Source organism: Ambystoma mexicanum, chromosome 1q, assembly GCF_040938575.1.
Source record: "Ambystoma mexicanum isolate Mex_15411 chromosome 1q, UKY_AmexF1_1, whole genome shotgun sequence".
Taxonomy (NCBI): domain Eukaryota; kingdom Metazoa; phylum Chordata; class Amphibia; order Caudata; family Ambystomatidae; genus Ambystoma; species Ambystoma mexicanum.
The window spans coordinates 695,844,185-695,852,603 of NC_090922.1; the positions used below are offsets into that span (position 1 = coordinate 695,844,185).

Sequence of the window (8,419 nt, forward strand, 5' to 3'; positions counted from 1 at the left end):
CCAGGGATATGGGTTTCAGATGATAAAGTGTCAGATTTTTAACATGCATACATTTAGAGTAACAACCTTTTTTTCGCTACTATCCCCAAGAACATACCACAGGGTCCTAACACCTCTTAAAATGTGCACAGAAAAATCACAAGAATGATGATGTTATTTATATAATTTTGACAAGTCCGCACTGTGAATTATCCATCTTTTTAAAATCATGCTCTGGCCCCAAATGGGTGTGGTTTTCCAAAGCACATGGTGGAACTCTGGTTTATCCACTTCCCCCAAGCTCAGCTTGCTCTCACAGGCACTGCCTCTCCCAGTTTCTCCCAAGAGGAAGCCATTTACGACCCCCCTAATATAACATTTGCCTGAGCCAGGGACAGTGCTTTGTTTAGTTTCCTGTAGTCCCCAGGTGCCACTCCCCTAATTCAATCAGAGAGGTGTCATCTCCTTTTGGCAGGGGCAGCAGGATGCAGCCAGGCCTGGGAAGAGTTGTTGAGCCAGTTCAACTCCTGTCGGGGGTAGTTGTCAGGCAGAATTCAATCTCTTTAAGCCAAGCTTCAGCTAAATGTCATGTTTGTTCCCAGTTTTTCTTTATTCAAATCAAACTCACAATTTTTGCACATGCAGATAGAATGCTGATTCTAAGTTCAAAACTATGACATTTAACAGTTGCAACCTATGTTACACTCAAAAGTAGGTCACTCATTTATTTTAAACATTTCGATTTTATTGGCTTTCTGTCCATTTAACTTATGCTGCTGATATCCACAGCTCAGCCAGTTTTGTTATGAACATGGTTTTGGGCTCTTTCTCTTTCCAGATTTAGTATGCACGCAAGAATACATTCTGCCAAATGTCTGCTGGTGTTCATTGAGATTTTTGAATATCTTGTGATGTTTAAAATAGGCATTTTGAGCTTGCATTCAGGGAAACAAAGGTGATTTTAAAGTGTTTTATTTTTTAGCCAACCGGCACTGCTGTTTTTCCTTTGGCACACATTTCACTCATGGCACTCCTGGCCCATCATGCTTGCACTGGTGGGTGGCAGGTCAGGGGACCACTTTGCTGTGTGCAAAACTGCACGGTTCTCTAGGATTCTGGCGCAAATGTGGGCTTTTCCGCCCTCTTGGATTTTCTAAGCCCACAGCACTAAATGTTGCAGCTTAATAGTCCAAACGTGGGTCAGGACACCCAACAGGTAGAGGCTGCAAGGAGAAGCAACTGCAGTTAGTGGCTATTCCTCAACACATAGATAACCATGGCCATGCCAGGCACAAGTCGCCCAGGCGAAACATTCCAACACTCTTTCACAAAACAATGGGCACGTTTGAAGTGCATGGATAGGATGTGACCATCATGTTGAAAGCAGATTATGGTTCATCAGGACGAGAAGATGTTTTGTGGCGCTAACCTCCCGTTCCAAGGTCTGGCTGCCTGCCCGAGTTAGCAGCCCGAGCGAAGCGAGGCCCAATAACGAATACCCCCATACCTGCCATGGGAATAGGGGGTCAACGCCATTAGCACCCATCCAAAGGGCTGAGACGGGGCTAAATGAAAGTATTTTCCTACCGCGAACAGGACACCTCACAGCTTCCCAATCACGGAAGGAAAATACTATTCCAAGTGGGCTGTCATGGAAAGGGAAGGCGGGGCTCTTTACGGAGCCCCTCTGACCTGTCCATGGTGGCCTGCAGCAGCCGATATGAAGGAATGCAGGGTGAAATCGCCAGATTCAGGCCACGTTCCTAGCCAATTGATTGCCTGGCCTGGCTCCCACCACGAGGGTGCTAATAGGATTTAGCACAGAGGACTGCGGTGGTTGACCGTTCAAATCCTACACTGTATGCTCAGGTTAGGCTGAGGGGGCCTGGGAGGTACTTGGCAAGTCAAAGCCATAAGAGCACCACAATTAGAGGGATACAAGCAGGTGCTTAGCAGTCGGTTTGAGGCTTGGATTGCCTTCATCCCAGGTGTGAGAGTTGGGGGTCATGGTAAGGGTTGAAACTGGGATCAGGCACTTTCCGCTCTTATCCGTGCCTACATTTTCCCAATGCAGAAGGCAAGGTCTTTGTGCCAAAGGGTGACTTCCCATCAATATTACAGACTGGATGCAGCATGCCAGGGCCTATTCTAACATGCCGGGGGTCATGTGTCTGTAATAAGTGTGTGTCCAACTGTGAATATTTAATCTCTTTGTGCTTGGATTTTGTGATCTAGTGACCATCCGACAGCACAGTATTGGGTATCAATATACTGTGATCATTGTTGCATGAAGCGGGAAGGCCTTGGGACCTCTGGTTTCACATTGCACAAGGAGGCAAGGTATAAAGAAACATGGGGCCTGCTCTCTGGATAGGGCATTCGATGGAAAGGGCACAAGCAGACAAGGCAGAAACTAAAGGTGGATTAAGGAAGATAAACTCTGGCGGAAAGAGGCAACCGAAGCATAAACCCCAAGGCATAGCACTCATCTTGCCCTCTTTTGGAGAGTGTCTCCTGCCTTTTATACATGCTCAGTCTCTAAACACGTCTATTATAGTCCATGGACTTCAACAGTAACATTCACACAGGGCAACATCTATCAGCCACTTTAATGCCCATTGACTTCAATGGGATCAACCGCTAAAAGCATCTGATTCCATCCGCCCTGGAGACCCCACAGGGTGAGAGATATGTCTGAGGAATAGTGTAAATAGGAAATGTAGTCAAAACAAACAGACATGATTTCGTGTAGCATTATTGTTGGAATCTGTATGTTTGTCAGAGTGCACTGCCTACACATCTGTCTTAACAAAGGAGTCAAAATGGGGTATCCAGGATATCCCAGAAGCTCTGTGATCTCCCTAAAACTGCCAAGAAGGGTCCCACGTTAAGTCAAAGCCAAGCACCACTCATGTTCACCACAAATGATCTCCAGAAGAAAGAAGATCCATGTCCTGGGGGTCTGAGGATGTTGGGCTCTTGCTGTTTCATATGTGAGGATTTTAATAATGAATTTTAAGTTCTTAAGCTTTTATTGAAGGAATTAAGGCCTCTGTGCTTTCCCGAAGCTCTCCAGGGCGGGGTCCATGCCGCTAAAAACATCCAGAAATCATTATAATGTGCTCGGGTCAAGAAGAGCCACTTCGCTTATTTATTTTTTGAAATATTTTCATAGATTCTAGACATTTTTCTCCTTACTGTCACACAGTAGTTACAACAGTGAAAATGTTCAGCAGTATGCATCATCCTGACCCTTATCCCCATAGCAACCAGGTGTGCAGTGAAAAAACATTTCCCCATTGAACACCCCGCCCCCCTCTATTCTCCTCGGTCACCCTCCCCCCTGCCCACCCTCAACAACCCCTTGTAACATTACTGTAACTCCAACTGTCCTTGTTCAAGGTGGGCGTAAGTCTGGTGTCTACATTAGCTCATTAAGCATTTGTCCCCAGTCCAATTTTTCCCCTTCACCCCCTTCTGAATGCACCCTTCCTCTCAGGATCTCGACCTCAGCCATCCCCCATTGCCGTGCCTCACCGGCCCATTATTGCACTGCAGGGCCCTATGGGCGTTTCCAGGATATCGCTATCCCGCGTTTTGCCAAAGAAGAGCCACTTTAAGTGCAGTACTATAGATATTTTACACCAGTGCAAGTGAAATTAGCACATTGTCCCAGTGCAACAAATATTTCTTTCAATGCATTTTTGTATCAAGGCAATGTTTTCCCTAGTCCTAGCCCTTTGCCCTGGTGCAAACAAGCTTTTAAAGAATGCGCCTCATTATAAGGTTGCCGGTCCGAAAACAACGGTACCGGTAAGCTTGCCGGTACCGTTGTTTCCAGACCGGCAAACTACAAGTTCTGCGAACGGGTGCCTTTTCGCCGACCAGGTCTGACCTGGCGAGCGGAACAGCACCCGCTCGCAGACCTTGACGGATGCACTGGCACCCTTCATGAATGGTGCCGGTGCATCTGTCCTCCCCATTCCCATTGAGTCCAATGGGACTCAAATGGGAATGGGGAGTAATATATTCCGGCGCCCGGCAATGAGGTATTACCGGGACGGCCAGGGCTATAATGCCCCGGTAAACCCCTATTGCCTGGCGCCGGAAAAAAAAGTCTCCAGCGGCTGCCGTGCCGGTATTTACCGGCACGGCTAGCGCCGGACTCATAATGAGGCCCAATACGTGTTTGCCCAACGGACGTTTTCCCATGGTGCTCATTGCACTTGCACAGGTGCATAGTTTCTGTAATACGACCACCTTACAAGTTTTACAAGCCAGCGTGTATTTACAATAAAGACTATTTAGTACACATCTTAAATGCAAAAAGGACAAGCATACTCGTCCTTGATACTTAAGGGGTTAAGCGAATCATAATTATACCACGGGTTTCTCACACATTTTCACGTTCCCCAGAAGGTTAGCTTGGGTCTGCCTTCCAAACTTGAACACATCCCAGACACGGGGAGCCCCCCTGCAGCCCCTCTGCACTGTCTCTGCACTTTTTTTCTATCCTAGTCAGAGGATAACCTGAGGAGGGCCGTTTATCAGAGACGTTTTTATGGGAGGGCAAAAAGGGCATTTAAGGAGGGGGCCCCACATGGCCAGCTGATCTGAAGAAGTAAGATTCCATTGTTCACCAGTGTTAAATAGCACACGTCAGGATATTTTATGGGGTTCTGCTGAGGCTCTAAACCCATTGCCATTCTGTTTTGTCAAGTGCATTCTGCCTTGATCAATTCATCATGTATTGCTTAATGTGTTCACTGTGGAATACATAGTATGTATTTTAATTATAGCACAACTCTGTAGCATTGTTTCCTTCCTGTGCGAATTATGTTGATAATGTGCAATAGGCAATGGCGAAATGCATATTGATAAATTGAGTGCCAGAATAGTTCAGAAATTAGCTCAGTGTGTGAAGCACCCATTGCAGAGATATGTGGTCATATGCAAAATTAGAATATCACATTCCAGCAAGGCTGGCTGAGCCTTTCCTATGTCTGAAGTTTATAAACCTGCCTTTATATGTACTTGCTTTTGCAGAACAACATCTGCTATTATCAGCAATGTACCTATACCAGATAGGGGTTGCTATAAAAACTAACATATCATCCGTATGGTGAAGGTCTAGGTGGGGTGTTGTAAAACCTAGGCAATCGCCTCCAACGATGCCATAAACAGTTAGTCCAAGAGGTGAATAAGTTTCAAAATTCAAGACTATGGAACGACCGCGTTCATGTTTGTATCCTGGATTTGCCATAAGATGATACAGTGATCCTGGTCAAATCATGTAATATATCTTACAATACTGTGTTGTCTGCTGTGAGGTTTGCCTTCTTGCCTGCTGCTGGTATCGTTTAGCCCATTACTTGATCTTTCTTCTTATGTAGGCCATTTTGGTGGAAGGGTTGGTAGACAGAAGAGAGCGGACCTTATGTTGCAGGCCTCAGGCAAGCATATTTTAAGGTCTGCTTGTTTGACACAAAGATCGGTTTGCTTTTTGGTAAAAGTCAAAGGTTTTTATGCACGTTTATAAATGAAAATGTCACAAGCCATTGTTTTTGGAAGTATTTAAAGCTTTAAAATACAAATGACAAACCCAGATTAAAGTGTTAAATCGCATTGATTGGTATGCTGGTTGTTATATGCTTCCCTTGATGATGGAGAGAATGAAGCTAGAATCATTCCCATTTTGCATAACACCCTTCTATAACATTTTGTTTGAAAATGGTCATGTTTGGTAATGTGATTTGTGTACTTTCCAAGTCTGTTTAAAAGAAAAATAAATTGATTGTTTTAGTTAATGGTAAGAACTGGAAAAGAAAGTGTAAAAATGCAGAAATAGCAGAGTTGGCACAAATCCCAGCTTCACCCCTTCACCCCTTAACCAATGTCTGATTCTGGGAATCTCATTTAATCTTGTATTGCCGAACCTCTCAATATTGCCAGTCCCTAAACCTTTCAAAATTGTCAGCTCTTCCGAGTGATTGCTTCTCATGGTATGATCTTCATAAAAGCCTCATTCATGGTTTCACTGTGTTAATAGTGAGCATATTCATATCGCACACCACAGGCATTTGTTCCTTTGAAAACAGTATCCCACTTCTAATCCCAGTCTGTCTGGATGAAGACACCTTCCTGGTAGTTTCTAATCTGCATCCACCATCCATGCTACGGAATGTGTAGCGTTATCCTCCCTTCCAATTGGTGGTCTCTATCCATGCATGAGCACTTTTGCATTCTGTGAGGCAGCTGATGCGAGTTCTCTGTCTATTATGGGTTACATGTACCTTTTACATACGGTCCTGCCTTAATACTACATCTACCTTCCTGGATGTTATTGATAAAAACTATCCTGTATGTAGTAGAACAGTAACCCCTTTGTAGACTGCTAATGTTGGTCTTCAAATGCTACTTGTTTATCATTCTGACTAGAGCAAGAATGAAGAGGGCAAGGGGACTTAATGAGAGTAAACGTGCTTCTTTTTTATTTATTTTTTTATTTTATTGCATCAATTAGTTACCAAAGGAAACTTTAAATGCATTATAAAGGTAAAAGAATAGAATTGAAAAAAGAAGAAGAAAAAGGAAAAAACACAATTACATCAATTATATATGTAGGGGGGAAACAGTATAATTCAAGTAAAATAACTAAATGTCTAGAATTGTAAAAGTTTCTCTCATAAAGTTCAACAAAGCCAAGGTCATGGATACTTTTCCCCCCTTCTCAGAATTAGCCGCCTGTCCTGCAAGGTTAAAGTACTTAAATTTGAAAGGTACGTCCCCAACCATTTCTCTCTGGGCTTAGTTAAGGTAACACAGTTCACCACTAGATGCTGTAAGGTTTCAGCATCTTGCCCACAGCCTCGACACAGCAAACTGAGTTTTTCCTCTTTTTTGTTTCTTCTCCCTAAAACTTCTCTTGTGTGGAAGAGGTTTAGTCTGAATTTTAAGAACCGCTGTCTTTCCGTATTTGAGGGAAATTTGTCCAAGTAAGGGTGGACGGTGCCTCTTGAATAGTGCTCGTCCATACCTTGGGTGATTGATGGCAAAGCACTGAGCCTGACCAGGGTGGCTATCCAGTCCCAGTCCAAGAGTTTCCTCTTTACCATGAGCGGATTTGACATAAGATTGTCTGGTTTAAGTGCTATGGTATTCAGGATTTCTAAACAAATTATTTGCCACTTGGTTAAGACCGGAATCAGTTGTCTTTTGATTGCTTCGTTAATTGCCACAAAGCCACTTCTTTCCTGGGGGTGCAGACATTTGCCAAAAACGTGCTTATTATGCTGCGAGAAAGCGCACAAAACCCGTGGGCACCAAGGCGCACGAGAGGTTTGCATTATGTGTGTATACGGTGTGCTGCCTAACATGAAATAGATGTGTTTCCGACGTGTCCTTTTATATTGCTCGGAAAACATAGTAATACAAACAATCTCATTCAGCTGTGCCCTAATGAAAACATTTCTAGGTAACAGGTGTGCTCCGTTCCCTGTTGTGCAAGCAGCAACATTGGTGTAGAGTTAATTTGTTGTGTGATGTGTGAGGCACATCACACAACATTGTCTGGCAGGGTAGAGAGTGAAAAAATATATTGTCACAAAAGCGTCGATCTTGCATATAGAATTAAAAAAAATGTCTAACTGAGGTGTAAGAGAAGAGTTCCTGACCACAAATGGGCAGACGAGCAGAGGATGGCCGTGCACCCCTACGGTGCTACTAGACCCGCTACTGTTCTATGGAAACCGGAACAAAGCCCCCTTCTAGCAGGACCCACTCTGGCCGAGATGGCGCCGCACCTTTCAATACATCCACGCTGTAAAGACTGCAGCAGAAGTCCTGCAGGCTACTTACGGATTGCAGAGGGATTTCCTGGCTGCTGGTCAGTTGGCTGGGAAGGAGATGCTGCGTTGTGTCCCCGCGCTGTGTTCCTCTCTCTGAAGCGCAGCCAGCGTGTCCTGGGATGTGTCCCTTCTGCCAGCTCCAGCCCCGGTCTTTATAGCCTGAGCAGCCGCCTCAGCTTCCTCGAAATTCCCATGACGCCGCCGCAGGACCGCATGCAATGGGAGGACGCAGGCCACAGAAATTCCCCACCAGAGGAAAATTCCCAGAAATAGCCATGATGCCAAACTGCACAAAAAATAGAATCTACATCCTTTCCCTTTCGGTGCAGTTTTAAAGGAATGTAGTACCGAGTAAATCATAATACAAACAAGGCTGCCCTGCTATTATTTCATTGTATGGCCTAACAACTTTCATCCAATGGGAAGATGCCATTTAATATTTAAAAACAACATTTCTAATCTCATCCCATAGTTCCCTTTAGGAATGATTGTGTGTTGTTTATGAAAATTGACCTGTATCACTTTGCTGGGACTACAAACACACGAGATGCAACAGTTTTACTAAATATATGTTAACGACTTGAATTTAAAGG

General features: G+C 44.4%; 1 protein-coding gene across 1 annotated transcript in view; it reads right to left on the reverse strand.

Moving 5' to 3' along the window:
• Positions 1–7,936, reverse strand: part of LOC138558241 (E-selectin-like) — a 405,907-nt gene extending 397,971 nt beyond the window's left edge. Inside the window, exon 1 of the mRNA XM_069642666.1 lies at positions 7,837–7,936. The gene's annotated coding sequence lies outside the window, so the exon portion shown is untranslated. The remainder of the gene's footprint in view (positions 1–7,836) is intronic.
• Positions 7,937–8,419: the final 483 nt, after the last annotated feature.